We start from the raw sequence: 18,054 nt of genomic DNA, 5'->3' as shown, positions 1-18,054 counted from the left end.
ATCGGCAAGGTGGGAAGAGGGCTCTTACCAGAAACTGTCTATCCTACCCCCCGATCTCAGACTTTCCAGTCTTCCCAACTGTGAGAAAGTAAATTTCTGTTGTTTAAGCTACCTCGTCTGTCCTACTACATTATGAAAGCTCCAAATGGCTACTAGAGATTAGAATTATCCTCCAGCCCTTATAGAGAATGTCCTTATAATTCTGGTGACTGCTTTCTTTTGGGAAGCTGGGACATTTGCTCCTATTCAATTTTGGAATTTTAGGCATCATTCTCTTTGTTTAGTTTGAGATATATATTTATTGAAATCAAATTATAAATCAAATCGTACTTCTTAAACCCCTAAGCATCATTGCCATGCCCCACTCTATTCTCTGCACATATTATCACAGCTAATATTAATAATATGTTTATTTATGCCCTTTTCAGACTTTTCTTTCCATGATCCTTCTTTAATATATTGTTTTTCATTAATATTTCAAAGAACTACAATTGATTATACTAATCAACAAGTTTGGTGGTCTTCCTTTGCTTGTTTGTTTATCACATTGATTTCTGTTTTATCTTTTTATTCTTTTTTTTTTCCTGCTTCCGTTTTCAAATTCTTTGTTGATGTTTTCCAATTTAACTGAGAGTTTAATTTATTAGTATGGCTTGTCCTTGCTTTTTAATTAATTTATTTGGGTACATGCTTTCTCAGAGTGCAATTTCAAAATTTTCCTCTTGGATTGTGACTGGTAGAAATGATTTATATTTTCAACCTAGATATATTTTGATTTCCTTTCTAAGATACACATTTCTTCGACTTTTCCCTGATTCCCAGATTTTTTAAAAAATATAACATCTTTGATATCTTATTTCATTACATTGATGAGTCAATATAAGCCATAGGGGAATGCTTGCTTGACTTCTTTATTTATTTATTTATTTTTTTAAGATTGAATGTCAACCCAGAGCATGGTCAAATTATGTGAATGTTTTTGCTGCCAGGTCTCTAAGTTAATATTTCATTCCTTGTCTGGTCTCTAAATACTCATATATTAGTTCAAGTTCCAGTTCGATACAAACACTATGTAATCCTATGTTTTCGTGTACTGTCACAGGATGGTTTTAACATATCATAACAAAATATCCTTTGTCCCTCTGGCCTTACTGATGGAAGAAGCTGCCTTCAGGTGTCAAACTCTGGCCTGGAGTCAGCCTTAGATGGCTGATAAATTGCTAAACATTGGCAGGATGAAGCTTGACAGTTTTGTCCCTGAAATGAATCATTCCTATATAGGATCACCGCTGGGAAAAAGAATTAAAACACAAACTATAATCACTGGGGGAAAGAGGAAATCACCTACAGGAAAAATCCAGAGGTGAGAGGCAGGCATCGATGAGGAGCCCAGCAAGAGAGAATTAAAAGAGGGGACATAAACAAGTACTAATTGAGTCAAATTTTGGGATCCCACAGATGGATCCAGCTCAAGGGATTAATCTTCCAAAAGGGACAATATATCATGAAGCGGCTTGAAGCCTGGATGAGAGCCAGCATTAAAGAAGAGGGTAAAGGGTAGATTAGAGGTTGGGGAAAAGATCAGGGTACAAAAGATTATTGGCAGTGGACTATGGGCATTAAGGTTCATGTATTTGTCCCATGGGCATATTACCAGTGCTTCTCAAATTTTAATTTGAGAATGAATCACATGGGGATCATATTAAAATGCAGATTGTGATTCTCTAGGTAGGGGTTGGGCCTGAGCTTCTGAATTCCTAAAACACTCCCGGGAGATGCCTGTCCTGCTGGTGTGTGAGCCCCCTGAGTGGCAGGACGTTGACTCTCCCCATGTCTCAGGCATACTTAACAGACGTAGAAAATGGGAAACAGTGGATAAGAGCAGCCTGTACCCTGGGGGACATTCGGTGTAGAAAGATTAATTTGTAGATTCTGGATCTTGACTCTTTTGACACTGGGAGAGAGACATGCTGGGAGACATGCTGGCAGGACACAGATCCTTTAGAGAAGTGTGCTGTTTCTCATTTCTCTGTTCGAAAAACTGGAATCAGAGGCAACTCTCCATTCCACCCACAGAACATGTGTTCCTCCGAGAGAGAGAGAGGGAGGCTCAAGCTCTGTGTTCCTTAGTTCTCCTGTTAAAAATCTCATGATCTAAAATAAACCCCGAAATACACTACAATTTGCAGAAGAAACAATACAGCTGTGCTCCCTTATGGAAGTGAGTAATACCAGCCACTGGTTTTAAAAAAAAAAAAAATCAAGATAGTCAAAGTGATTAATGAAATAAATAACCATTTCTCACATTTCTTTCTCTGTTAAATATTATCGTCCTTATATTCCAAACCACCACCTGCCAATTTATTTATTTCCAGTTCCCTCGTGTTTATGAAGTTTTTTTTTCCTTACTAAGATTCAGAAAATATGTTGATAGTCTCTTTCTTAAAATGAAGATACTTTTGAAACAGTTTAAGGAAATGAGAGCCCTAGAATTTTTATGAGGACCGTAAACTATGCACCCAAGCACAGTTTCTAAAGCATCCTTGAATGTGTCTTACGCCGGGCTCCTAAATCAGGAGGACGTTTTTAAAGATAATAATAATGCACCTTGTTCTCTACATTGAGACATTGCAAGAAAACTATGTTATATCGAGCTGCATTTTATTAGCAGAGAATCTAAAGAGTATGTTTATAGAGAAACAAAAATGAAACAGTTTAAAACGACGCTAACATCCATCCCTCTAAAATGCTTCCTAAAGCTGTCTTTTGAAATCCACAGGTGCTTGGCTTTGGAGGAATCTTCATATCCGCCAAGGTCCTTTCAGGGTAGAGACAGAGAGAAAAGCGATGGAAGTAAAAGCAGGTGTTAAGTCCCCTTGGATGGACTCTTGTGATTTCTATCTCAAAATCAATTGAGTGGACCTGTGGGCACGTCTTCTTCATTCCCATGATCTCTGGTTGAGGCGCTTTAGTTGTTCTCAAAGTGATTGGGTCAGGCCAATCCTTTATCTAGAAGGTTAATATTGCACATGTCTTTATGAGGGACAGTTGTCTTCTAGAAAGTGGAGACCTTCTGCGCTGTTAGCAGGTTCTAGATAATTGCTGTTTTGTTTTGCGATTTCAGTGTGGTCATCACCGGAGAGGAAATTGAATCCCTGCACTTTTACCTACCAGAAATAGGAAAAGACAGGCTACGTAATCATTCTGTCTGTGCCTTAATTTCTCCATCTAGGTAATAAGGATAATCAGATTTTCTCATAGGACTTTTGTGAGGACAAGATAAAGTAGGAAGACACTAGCGTAGAGTTGGTGCCTTATCAACATAGTTTCTTGTCCTTCTTTGTATCTTCTGTTTGTCTGGAGCACTGCATTAGCTTCTTTTTTTGCACATACGCAGTCAGAGAACCTGGGTTGGGTGAACTCTCCAGAGCTAGAAACCCAGGGCCTCTATAATGAATACCTAATTAGTTAATATAAAACTACAAATATTTGTTTAACTAAATTACCCTACTCGACTAATCCACTTCACCATTGATTATGTTTTTGATCAAAAATACCAAAATCAATCTACCGTTTATATAATGCTCCTAAATACTTGGAACTAAGCTGGCACCAAAGAATGGCACCTTGTAAATTTTAAGATTTAATGAAGACAATGGTGATTTCTGTATGTGCCACATTAATGTACATGCATGAAGGTGTGGATATGTTGCCATTCTATTCCCTACAAAGAACAAATAGAATGAAAAAAATACATGGAGATTGGTCAATGGCCAGCTGGACTATTTTCTAAGTAATGTTAAAATTTTTGTTGTCATTCTTTACTTCAGTGAAAAAATTCAACCTACTGTTCTGCTGACATGCAACCCAGTTTGGATTTAAATCAAATTTAATATGCATTTACCATGTAAATACTAGTTTTTCACAGTCTCTGTTGAGATTGGTAGAAATCTCAGAAATCGCAGAAAGGACATCAAGATCCAATTTTAAAATGTGCGGTTTTTATGAGATATAATAAAAATGAACACCAGAGGGCACTCATACTTAGAACTGAAACCAATGAGGACATCTTCGATTTTACTACTTCTGTAGAAACCTAAAGGATCAATTATTGGCACCTCCAAATTGTCATATGACCCACAGTCTATAATATGTATCAGTAATAATATGCTCATTGGCAAAATGAAACTCCATTTCCTCTTGCTCAAGGCTCTCCTCAAAAAGGTCACCAATCCAAACCCCTCTAAATGTCTTGTTTTGTTCCCCAATTCACATTAATTACTCTGTTCAAAACATCCTCCCTCACCACTCCCATTATCTTCCTATATCCAAATTTCACACAACCAAAGCCATAGGTCGTATTACATTTTCTGAAGCATTTTCAGAAGAGGGTTTTGTTGTTGTTGTTGTTTGTTTATTTGTTTTTTAAGGATTTCCTTTTGCTTCAAAAAACTTTTCACCATAGAATCCCACCATTCTTACTTCAAATGAAGTGGCTTGGTATGAGAAATTTGAAAATGTGATTATTCTATACTAAATAAAGTAAATTGAAACTATCACATCATGTGTCTCAGATAATTTGAACTGAGATATATACAGAGAAAGTCAGCATTAGGAATCATTCCGGGGATAGAAAAACACACAAAATATGGCAATCAGCCAAGTACTTTTTAAAAAAGATTTTATTTATTTATTCATGAGAGACACAGAGAGAGAGAGAGAGGCAGAGACACAGGCAGAGGGAGAAGCAGGCTCCCCGGGGGGAACCTGAGGAACCACGTTCTTAAGGAAGTAAGTAATCAATAAATAAATCATTAGTAAAATAGTAAATCATGAGATAAGTGAAGCCTATTAAAAGGGTGAGACGTGTAGATCAGAGGCCAGCTGAGTCAGCCTAACAGCAGAGCTCTGGACTTGGCAACAGACAACCAGGCTGCTGAGAATAGGGACTTATTTTTTCCTTGAATACATTGCCACAGTGAAGTGTCCTGTTTCCTGTTGGATTCTATGACTCCATACTCTACTAAATCTTCTTCCTACTTTATTGGTTGTTTGTTCTTCATCTATTTTGCTGGTATATCCTAGCTTATCTAGTATATCTAGTTTGCTGGAAAAATCCTACTGTACCACTCTGAAAAGTCGAGACGTTCATGGTTTGGTTAAGGGCTGGATTCTTACATGCCATTGAATATCATGGGGAAGCCAATTTGTATTTCCTGAATAAATCTTTTCTCCAAGCATGAAACCAATATATCCAACTGCTTTCTTAATATCTGTGCTTAGATGTACCATTATTAATATCCAAATGATTATGTTCTGAGAAAAGGATTTGATTCTTGAGTCCATCTCTTCATTTCCCTATTTCAAACCCATGATCTTTCTGGTCTCCTCTTCTCAGAGGGAAACATTTGCTACCATCCATCTCTTCTATCCTCATGAGTTGATTGATCATAAAATCCTTGATTTATATCCTAAACTTCCCTGAAATCAGTCAGTCCACTTTTCTCCTCTCTTCTGGTCCCCGTGTCAACATCCTCTCTAGCCTGATGTACTAATACACCTATCTAGTTCCAGTACTCTCTCCTCCACGCCAACCCATCAATATATAGTAGCTTGAATCCTATGCCGTAAATATCTCATCATGTCAGTCTACTAAATAAGACATTTTGGTAGCTTTCTTTTGCATTTAAGATGAAACAAAGCTCTCCTATCATGACCTATATGGTCCTACGTGATTTCCCCCTGCACACAATTCTAAGTCATTTGTCCCACTTGGTTGCTCACTATAGTCCAACCAAATTGTGTTTCTCTCCATTTCTAGGACACTTTGGGGCATTTGCACAAGCTCTTCTACAGACTGTAAAAGTCTTGTCCTAGAATTTAGGATTGCTGGCTTCTTAGCATCCTTTGGAGCTCAGTTTAAAAAAAAATAGTCCTTCTGGAACACCTGGGTATCTCAGTCCGTTAAACATCTGCCTTTGGCTCAGGTTGTGATCCCAGGGATTTGATATCGAACCTACTTTCTCTCTCCCACCTCCCTTGCTTGTACAGTCTCTCTACGTGTCAAACAAATCCATAAAATCTTAAAAATAAGAAATAGTCCTTCAGAGATGCATTTCCTAACCACTATCTAAAATTCTTTACATCAACCAATCACAACATTCTATTCATTTTCTTCAAAGCAGTTACCGTAATTATAACTTAGTTAATTGTTTGCTTATGTGTTTCTATTCTATTTACCCCAGCTTCCTTTGGACTCTAAGCTCCAGAGAGCTCTGTCTTATTCATCACTATTTAGCCAATACCAGATGGAGTCCTGAGAACATAATAACTATAGTATCATTCTTAGGAAATATATCAAAACATTATAGGCAATCAGTAATGTTGATAAGAAATCAGAGAGGGAGACAAATCATGAGAGACTCTTAACTATAGGAAACAAACAGGATTGCTGGAGGGGAGGTGGGTGAGGAGAGGGGGTAATGGAGTGATGCACAAGTGATGTGATGAACACTGGGTATTATTATAGGCAACTGGTGAATTACTGAACCCTACATCCGAAACTAATGATGTGCTACATGTTGGCTAATTGAATTTTAAAAAATTAGAGATTTTCGTATCTGGAACATGTTTGAGTCCTAGCTGTAGAACATGTTTAACTTTCTAAAACATCTTTTCTTGAAATTATTTCTGAGAGACATTTTTTTTCTGAGGGTTTTCATTTATTTTTTTAAAAAACACTATGTGATGAAATGGGCATGTTATGCAATGATTTATTTCCTCATAACATTGTACTAGTAATATTGCCTGCCTTATTGGCTGGGAGGGAGAATAAAATGATCATTTAATTTGAGTTGCGGACGGTTGTAACTACACGAAACTAGCATTCGACAAGTAGCTGCCATGATGATGATGATCATGGTGATGATGATGGCATTTTTTAGAAAGAATATGACAAGTTCTGGTGACTTCCCTCCAAGTAAGTTGTAGGCATCAGGGTCTACTGCACGGATGTACAACTTGTGGAGTCATACAGAGGTTTGCACTTACAATGGTCCTCATTGGTGTAATGTTCTGTTGTTACTATCCTGAGACTGATGTTTTGACCAATAACTTTGACTCTGAATTTTCATTTTGCATTGTGCCCCACAAACATTTGGCCTGTCCTTCTGGGCACAATATGAAGTTCTAATTGAAAAGCACTGTTTCTAATTGCTAAAGCAACACAGCAGGGATAGGTGTGCCACAATGAAGACAATGTAACTCCTATAAACAATCGCTGCCTTTCTTTGTATTGGTGGCTAGGAAGCTCAATATCCAGATTCATCCCTTTGCTCTTAGAACTGTGCTGGTACTTTAAATAGTACATTTCCGTGTGCTAATTTCACCATAAGCCTTTTCTTATTCTTCTTCTCTTATCTCCACGTTAACTTCATTTTTTTTGTTTACACATTATATGTTACTATATGCTTTTATAAAAACTTTCTTTAATTCTCCTTGGAATGCAGCAACAGAAAAAAAAAAACATTGATTAGTATATCTTTTATAATTCTTATTTTTTCATTTTAGGTTTTAAATATACATGTATTCAGACTGCCTCTTTCCTCCAAAAATTTTTACCATATTGAGAATAACTTAATTTTTCAAAGATGTGAATCAAATAGGCCTATATGAACTACTCTAATGAGTTTGAGGTGAAGGTAAATCTGTGCTCTGGTGCTGATCAACTCCCCCAAAATAGTCCATGGCTTGAATGACAGAAAATAGTGAATGTATTTTCTTTTAATCAGGTCACCAATTTGTGCACAATCCATTGACATGAGTGAAAGAACCTTGAGACCTTTCTCCCCTACCTAGGATATTTATTTATTTATTCATTTATTTTTCACCTTAGTGACTAAGTACATGCAGTGGAGCAGCCTTCCCTCGAATTTCCATAAGAGCCATGCAGCTTACCAGTGAGGCCCATGAATCTTAATCTATTGTCAGGAAAACATTATTTTATAACAAAATAATACTTAGTTTATGTATCATTACAAAAGATATTATTATCTATCTAGTATTTTTTAAAGCAAGGATCAGCAGACTTTTTTTTTCTGTAAAAGTTTAGATAGTAAATATTTTAGGTTTTATTCCACAGACTACCTCTGTCTCAACTACTCAGCTCTGCTACTGAAGGATAAACGCACAATACATATATACACGATATATGAATGAAAGGAAATGACTGTGTTCCAAGAAAGCTTTATTTATTTTTTTAAAAATTTTATTTATTTATTCATGAAAGACACAGAGAGAGGTAGAGACACAGGCAGAGGGAGAAGCAGGCTCTCTGTAGGGAGCCCGGTGTGGGACTCGATCCCACGACTCCAGGATCACGACCTGAGCCAAAGGCAGACGTTCAACCACGTAGCCACTGAGGCATCCCAAAACTTTACTTATAAAAACAGATTCATGAACAAAGAATTATGATTTGCATTGAATGATTAATTAATCAATCCCTCTATTAAAGGGTTTGTATTACTGTGCAAGGCAAGAATATAAAATAATGAATGTATCAAAGACAATTAGAACTTAGAAATCTTTGATGTTCTTGACATTCATCATTTCAGTAGGAAACGTATGTATGCATGTCTATTTTCACAATAGCCATAGCTCAGAACAAATTTGGGACTCCTAATTTGGAATTGAAAATAGAATCAATTTGTGAACCACTCAAGAAAATCCATTTTACTACTTTATAGTAAAGCTACATTTGGGGCAGAAAACACTATTACCCAGCTTAATGACACATCTCATTATCCAAAATTGACTAGAATGAATTTGTCCAATTTCAAAAATCAACTCTACCAAGGAAAGATAAAGACTGATTACTGTTGAATCTCCAAAGAGAAGTTTCAGGTTAAAAATCAATTCAATGTAATTTAGAGTCGCATCTTGTGTATTCCTTATTTGCATATATGCAGTTGGAAACAGTGGCAATCCATCTAAAGCTACTTTCATGGCAAAGATGAGGAAAAGTGATGCCCGTATTGATAATGTAAGGTTAACAGTTTACATGGCTGGTAAAAGTTATTGAAGTTACACAAGTCATGAGAAATAAAGCCAAGAAATGCAAAATAAGTCAAATTCTACCATTTTTTTTTCTTACGAAGGAAGTTTTGGGTTAGTTTGGCATGGCTTCATGTCTGAACTGGCAAATGAAAGCATTGACAAGATCTTAAAGATATTTCGAAAGACAGAAATGACAGAGGACTATATGGAAAATGAGGGACAATTGACAGGGAAGCATGTGGAGAAGAGTTGGCTGGATTATGTCAAAATTGATCCTTACTGTCTTTATTGCACAAGAAAGCACTGGGCTTCTGACTGACCAGTTTCCCTAAAATTATTTTCTGAGTTCTTTGGGTTTCAATTATTTAAAGAAATGGCCTGATTGTTAGCAAGCTTTTCTTGACAAAAACATTCTCCCAGCTTGCCAAATGTGTGACGTATTTGAATTAATGGTTCTTATTCAAGAAGTATCTATCCCAGTTAGGGTTTATATTGCTGCTTCCACAAAAGGTGTGGGGGTGTGGGGATGTACCTGTGTATTTGGGGGGTAAAGGGAGACGTAGAAAAAAACTCTAAAGATAATGGAGAAAATTAGTTTTTCAGACTCTAATAGCATAATGTCAGAGATTATACCTGTCACTTCAACTTTGTTCCCTAAATATTCTCACTGACTTCAAGATCGACATCATCTTCTTTCACAGAGCCTGAACTCCCACAAGCTATCTATTGTAGAACACACATTCATAAACATATTTTTTATTGACTCTAAACAATAACAACAAGAAAACAAATAAAACAAAACCAAAAAAAAAAAAAAAACAAAACACCTGGTGACTTCTTTTGATAGAAAAAAATTTGTATTTAAAAGTAAACCTCCAAATTCTTTTCCTCAAGCATGGGATCCCAAAATAAGTCTCAGAATTTTCTCTCCTTCTGTGCTCCATTTCAGTAGATTTTTTTACTCAGCCAGCAAAATCGCTGCAGCTTTTTTCTTTTAAGTCTCTTTCCTTTCAGTGGTCTCTAGTCAAAGATACTCCACTCAGAATATTCTATGAATCCACACTCTGATTCCCAACATTTTTCTATGACATGACTGATTTCAAGGTTCCAATGGACCCCACAATCCCAATCCCAAATCTGGTGACTAATTGCTTAGATTTTATATTCAACGGACTGTAGTTATAAGGCTATTGTCTGTTTCCCTCATTAACATAAACCCTCCCCTATGATCTCATGCCTTTTCAATACTTTCAGATTTCTCTTGTCTATCGTACTATTATTTATAACCTATTCCAGAAAACCAGCTGATAGAGGGGAAGAATTTTTAAACACATACTTTGTGTCGTTGAAAATTTATGGTGAAATGGAACCACTTTGCACCATTATTCAATTAAGTAGAATTTATATTTCTGCATGTTTGAAACAGAGAATCAACCAATCATCTTTGTTTTTTAACTCATCTGCTAAGTGTATTCCTTACATGTCCTTCTGGAAACATCTATCCATATACTTAGATCAAGCAGGGCAGCTTTGTTTAGTAAATAACAATCAAATGAAGTCATGTGTATGTGTGTGTGTGTGTTTACGCAAGGCGGCCTTAGGGTATGCAGTGGTACCTTATTTCCCGATGAGGCAAGCATTAATGTTTGTCATGTAAATCTTGACTTGCCCTATTTGTGATTGAGAGTTTAAAATTTTTTTGCAAGATAAGACAGTAATACCATCTTACTACGTTAAAGACACCTATTAGTCATGTCCCAGGCAAATTGGGATTTATGACTCAGACATAATTCTTCCAAATATGCCTGCTGTTCATAAAAAGGCAGAGATATATGACTCAAAATAACACCAAGACAGAAATAATTTTGCACTTCGCTTTGCCACATTGACTTTCCTCTGGAATGTATGGCGAAATCTCCACGTTTTATGAATAGGCTCTTTTCGATACTACAGATGTATATTTCCAACTTCTAAATCAAGCAAATCCCTGAGACAAATAAAACAAATGATCAGCTCCAGCGCGGGCAAGGGGAGATGTATACGTAAGGAGTATGCGTTAAAGATTGATGGGGAGCCACACGGACTTTTAAATGTCCCACTGCTGATTTTGACTGTGCCTTAAAGAGAAGGTTAAGAATGTCACGTATCACTTGGAAATGATTAAGGTGTTCTATTCCTCTGACAGAGCCTCACTCCATATGATCAATTGTGGAGGAAGAGCATAAAATTTTGGCGGGCAGGTAGGGAAGATGTGGACAGAATGTAGCACAGACGAAGTAAGTATTTTCCCCTCAAAACTGTACAAACCATCAGGCTTTGTGCGCCCTGATTGCTCAAGGTACTCAAGTAAAGATTCCAAACGTCATTAAGGATGGCTGCACTGCAGTCCTCTGTCCTCCGTGGACTGTCACATCTTTCAACTTAAATATTTGGGGATTTTTAGCAGGCATCAAAGATGTAAATGAAATACTGCCTCCAAGATACATTTTTTTTTTTTTTTGCCCTTGAAGAATGATCAAAGTTCTCCTTCTGTTGATAAATTAAAATCAGAGAGATTTTCCAAACTCCAGTGGCAATAATTCTGTCCTCCCCGTGGTCTGCCTTTTTAAATCATCCCCAAGAATCAGAGATATGCATTCTCCTCCCAGTGAAACACAAGCATTGCATTCGGTGAATGCTAAAGTGTGGATCTTAAAAGATCTTAAAAGGCACAAATTTTATTATAACTAAATGACTTACTTAATATCCCATGCCAGGAATTGTCCAAAGGCTTTATTCTGTTAAAAAGAAAAACAGCATTTTTTAAAAGATTTATTTATTTATTTATTCATGAGACACGCCGAGAGAGAGGCAGAGACACAGGCAGAGGGAGAAGCAGGCTCCTCGTAGGGAGCCCAATGGGGGACTCCATCCTGGGACCCCGGGGTCACACCCTGAACCAAAGGCAGATGCTCAACCTCTGAGCCACCCAGGTGTCCCTGAAAACAATGTACACTTAGGATAGATTGAAAACTATCACCAATCGCTAAATAAGCATATTAATACTTTCTTTAATGTTTCAAAATAAGAGATTTCTTCTTATTCCAAGAGTCCTAGGAAAGAATCCGTGTTTTTAAAAACGAAAAGTGGTATTTGTTTTCTGACCACTCTCCTCTCCTGTGTTACGGTGGAGAGCCTCAAATAGTTGTGTTTTCATCAGTAATTTCCCTCACACAATTTTTCCGTTAAGTTTCAAAACTGGCTCAGATGAACAATCAGGCCCTACGAGGGAAGGTTTACTCTGTGCAAGGACAGTGGACCGATTCAGTTCATGTTACTTGCTGTGCAATATCCATTCTGCCTCTGTCAAAGTGTGGATTGAAATTTAATTTGATTGTGATATTGGATATCGTATATTGGAGATAGGATTGTCACCTGATATTTATTCCCCACTGTTCTTGCTTTCAGATCCTTTATATTGTCTGGGTTGACTGTGGCCCAAGCCACATATAATGAATATGGTATCACGTTGTGTCTCCATCAATAATGACAGTCATGTCAATCACCTGTCGGTTTTTAATTTATCCAACTCCTCGGTAGCCTGATAGGGAGGGTAACCCGGCTACAGTCAGGGAGATATCAGGGGAATTCTGTTGGGGGCATCCTAGAAAAAAACTTATTTTTCTAGTAAAAAAGGAATGGATGATAATTAGTGATATTTTTCCTCCTCTTCTTTCTTTCTGGAACCTGACCATGATGCCTGGAGCCATGGGGTCCATATTTTGACCATGAGGTCACATGCATTAGATCAAAACACAACATGGAGGAGTCAGCAGCCGGAAAAGAAGTCTTTGTGCCCTTATGACACTCTCAGCAGCCACATTGTTGACAGTAACCATGATCTCTAGATATCTTTTAAAGTAACAAAAGTAATTTAAGTCCATTAAATAGATTTGCAGTCCTTTGCTATTATAAGCATTCTTAACTCTCACAGCCTTTGGTTGGAAATGGAAACAAAAAGAACTTTATATAATCATAGTTATCTGAGGATGAAAGATAATGGCGATCGCCAGCATGAGTACGACAACTCTATATAATATTTTTTGGGGCTCTTGGGGTGCCTGGGGGCTCAGTAGGTTAAGCGTGGGACTCTTGATTTGGGCTCAGGTCATGATCTCAGGGTTGTGGGATGGAGCCCAGAGTAGGCTCTATGCTCAGCATCTGTTAGAGATTCTTTCTCTCCCTCTCAGTCCACCCTCCCCTCTGTGCACACTTGCTCCCTCTTTCTCTCTCACTAAATAAATAAATAACTAAATGAATCTTTAAAAACAATTCTTTTGGGTTCTTGGATCCAATTCCAGTGTGTGTGTGTGTCAAGAAGGCTCCCCACAGCACACCAAGCACTTCTTGGATACCAGCAGGGTAACTGCAAATTCAACTCAATTCTTATATTATGTGTCCGGAGGTAACATCAGAGCCCCCAGGTTCTGTTCTACATGCTGCCACGCGCCACCTTCATCTGCCAGTCATAAGCTGAGATTGTTCCCTGAACTTCTGACTGACTGGCTATCCGTCTGAAGCTCCCACTACCTCCTCCTGGGGTTCAGTTAATTTGCAACAGGAGCTCACACAACTCAGAGGAACACTTTGTTTACTAGATCACCGGTTTGCTACAGAAGGATATAGAACTCAGGAGCAGCCAGGTGGAAGGAATACATAAGACAAAGTACAGGAAAACGGTATGAAGCTTCCATGCCTGCTCCGGGTGTGCCCCCATCTCCCGGATCTCCACATGTTCATCACAGAAGCTCTCCAGACCCTGCCCTTTTGGATTGTGTGGGAGCTTCATTGCTTAAGCAGAATCGATTAAATCTTTGACCACTGGTGATTGATTTGACCTCTTTCTCCCAGCTACCTGAGATCCAGGGATGGGATTGAAAATTCCAACCCTCTAATTACAGGACTGGCTCCCCTAGTAAACAGCCCCCACTCTTAGGTGTTTTTCAAAGGTCGCCTTATTAAAATAACAAAAGGACACTTTTTAACACCCTTCCCTTAAGAAATTCCAAGTTTTTTTGTGAGTTGTGAGCCCAGAACCATGGGAGAGGACCAAATATATATGCAAAAGATATATTTGGATATGCAAAATATGTATTTGGTCATTGGAATGACCAAATATTTATATTTCTTATAAATCACAATATTGCACATATAACTAGAAAATAATGTTTTGCTACTAGTTGCCTCGATCTAATATTAAATCATGATATGCAAAATTTACATTTCATGTTATTCCCATTTAAAACAAAAATAACTTATAACATTAGGATGTCAAGAATATACTTACATAGGAATTAAAAATGAAGTAAGATTAGATATACAGAGTGAGTGTCTTTCAGTGCTTATTGTAAACAAATTGTATTAAGCACTAATTTCACATTCATTGGCTTTTTGTGTTTTCTAAATTAATTTTATTTATTGAAATTCCTTCATTCATTGACATAATTTTATTTTCACAAATAACTCACTATAGAACACAAGCAACAGACAACTCAGATTCACCAAAGAAGGCTCCAGAATGCTTTACATTTTCTCTAATTTGTATTAGACAATGAGATAGGATCTGTTGCACTGAATATTGTGATTGTGTGTGTACATCAGAAGACATGACTAAATTATGTACCGATTGGACATAAGAATGGAACACAAGCCTTATTCTGGAATGCTATCTTTTTAATTCCATGTAAACACACTTATACTTGGTTTTTAAATCATTCTAGTTCCAGGATTATTGTTCTTAAGAAATAAACCCGAAGGAGGAATCATCTTACACTTTTGGTGGGATACTGGTACAGCCACCCTGGGAAACTGTATGGAGGTTCCTCAAAAAGTTAAACATAGAACTACCCTATGACCCAGCAAGTGAACTACTAGGTATTTATCTAAAAGATGCAAAAATAGTGATTTGGAGGGGCACGTGCACTTCAGTGTTTATAGTAACACTATGCACAATTGCCAAAACATGGAAGGTGCCCAGATGTCCATTGACTGATGAATGGATAAAGAAGATGTGGGGTATATAGATACATACATCATATATATATATATATATATATATATATATATATATATATATATATGGAATGTTAGTCATGAAAAAGAATGAAATCTTGTCATTTGCAATGATATGGATGGAACTAGAGGGCATTATGCTAAGTGAAATAGTCCATCAGAGAAGGACAAATACCATGTAACTTCACTCATATGTGAAATTTAAGAAACAAAACAGATGAATGTAGAGGAAGGGCAGGAAAAATAAAATAAGATTAAGACAGAGAGGGAGGCAAACCGTAAGAGAACTATAGGAAATTTACTGAGGGCTGCTGGAGGGGAGATGTGTGGGGGGATGTGGGAATTGGGTCATGTGTATGAAAGAGGGCACTTGGTGTAATTAGCACTGAGTGTTACATACAACTGATGAATCACTAAATTCTGCACCTTTAACCGAAGAAGAAAGAAGAAGAAGAAAAGAAGAAGAAGAAGAAGAAGAAGAAGAAGAAGAAGAAGAAGAAGAAGAAGAAGAAGAAGAAGAAGAAGAAGAAGAAGAAGAAGAAGAAGAAGAAGAAGAAGAAGAAGAAGAAGAAGAAGAAGGAAATAATCAAGAATAGAAGGTTAGAGAAATGGATAGGGAATATAAGGCAGCAGGTAACCAGTATTAAATTAACATCATATAATTTCCTGAGACTCAAGATCATAATAAATTCAATGCTAACTTCATCCTCTTTAGTTCCCACAAGGTCAGGGATTGAAGAAAAGATAGCGGAGGGCTGTCTTAAGGAGTTGAACCATGTAGTCGTTGTCCACACATAATTTGTATCTTAACCCTTAGTTTAGTTATCTTTTTTTAGTGCTTATCATAGAGAATTTCCTAGTAATGAAGAGAATACTTTCTGGGACATCAAAATCCCCAAGCTATGTTTTGAGCTTATGATCATTAACAGGCAATCTCGTGAATGTTTCCTGGATAAATTTTCACCCATACTTTTTACCATGAGAAGCAGCATCTGTTAAGTTGGTTTGGGTTTAAGCTGAGTAATTTTCCTTTCAGCCACAGAGTAAGAGTGAGATAAAAACCAAAAAAACCAACACACAAGAAAACAAAACAAAAATGCTGTGACACTTGGTTTATCCTGACCTAAGGTGACAGGAAACAGAGAAGATACCACTAGTATCCCCTTACTTCTGAATTTTAATAATCAACTAGAAGTTTTTTCTATATAAATACAAAGGGGAAATGAAAGGATTATTGTGCCATATTATTTTGTGCATAAGATAAACAAGTGTACTATGGTATTTCTCTATTTTTCAAGGGTATCTTTGAGAAAAAAAAAGAACAATTCAGTTTTCTTCCCCTAAAGGAAACCTTTTTTGTGTAAATATAATGCATCATAGACCAGACTCTAGTCTGTAATTATAAATTCTGAATATACAGACATAATCTACTGTCTCTGCAAAAATATAAACTCTAAAAATAAATATCAGATCAGTAAATGGCTGGTATACAGCCAGTGAAAAATACAACACATGCAATTTTGTGTGTATTGTATTTTTAATCACTATTAAAGTCCTACACCATATTTGTGGTATGAGAAAATACGAGAATTGTACATATTGTACAATATTGGTAACTCAAGAACTATCCCCAATAAAAATATATCTTTTTAACTGTATTTTCATGCAGTACATTTAGACTACACAAAAATATCATTTAAGTTTGATACAAATCACGGTAGGTACCAAAGTTGCATAATTGTTAGATAGTGTATTGAGGAGTCATCAAGACCATCCCCAGGTTTGATGATTTGATAAGAGGACTCAGTACTCAACATAGTGTTGTACTCATGACTATAAATTATACAGTAAAAAAATAGGCCTGTCAAAGGAGAATAATCAAGCGAGCCATATTATATCTTTTCTGTACAATAGTCAAACAAATGCCTCACAAGATCTCTTCTAAAGCATTAATTTTAAAAAGGAATTCCAATGTTATTCCCATACATGCAATAAATCGTGTGTATTTTGAATGTTAGGACACTAGGCTCCAAAGAAACCAAATTAATACCAATGGTACCATGTATCCAATCACTATTAAAGCAATACATCAAAAAACAAACATGTAAAGTATATCATGAAAGTTTTAGTCTTCGCCATAAAAACCTAGAAAGTCACCATTTTAAAATGACACAATTATCCTTAACAGCTGGAAATCAATGACTCACTTGCTGCTATCTGATAATTCTTTTCATTACTCCTTGGTAACTCTACTTATTAAGACTTTCTTATTTGTGTTATAGCCACACATTTCATTGAGTCTATAAAAATCATAGATGTTATTTGCTATTTGATAAATCAAATTTACCTCTGTGTTATTTTTAAAAACACTTCCGTTGAAAGATATAATTTACATACATACCACTGAGCCATTTAAACTATATAATGTAGGGGCAGCCCCGGTGGCTCAGCGATTTAGCATCACCTTCAGCCCAGGGCCTGATCCTGGAGACCTGGAATCAGTCCCGCATCGGGCTCCCTGCATGGAGCCTGCTTCTCCCTCTGCCTGTGTCTCTGCCTCTCTCTCTTGTCTTTCATGAATAAATAAATAAAATCTTAAAAAAAATAAGCTATATAATGTAGAAGTTTTTCATATGTTTACAGAGTTTTGCAACTATTACTGCAATCAATTTTAAACTATTTAAATATTTAAAATATTTCATCACTCCCAAAAGATCCTTTTGCCAACTAGTAGCCTTCACCCATTAATTTTGCAGCCTCTCAATGCCTAGGGAACCAGTAATCACTAATCTACTTTCTGTCTTCATAGATTTATTTATTCTGGACATTTCATGAAAATTGAATCACACAATGCAGTGCCTTTTCTAATTGGCTGTCCCCTCTTCACGTATGATTTTAAGGTTCAGATGTAGAAGTAACCCATCCCTTTGTAATGCTAAATACTATTCC

This window comes from Canis lupus, chromosome 4 (assembly GCF_011100685.1).
Source record: "Canis lupus familiaris isolate Mischka breed German Shepherd chromosome 4, alternate assembly UU_Cfam_GSD_1.0, whole genome shotgun sequence".
NCBI lineage: Eukaryota > Metazoa > Chordata > Mammalia > Carnivora > Canidae > Canis > Canis lupus.
This window is presented reverse-complemented; position numbering follows the sequence as displayed.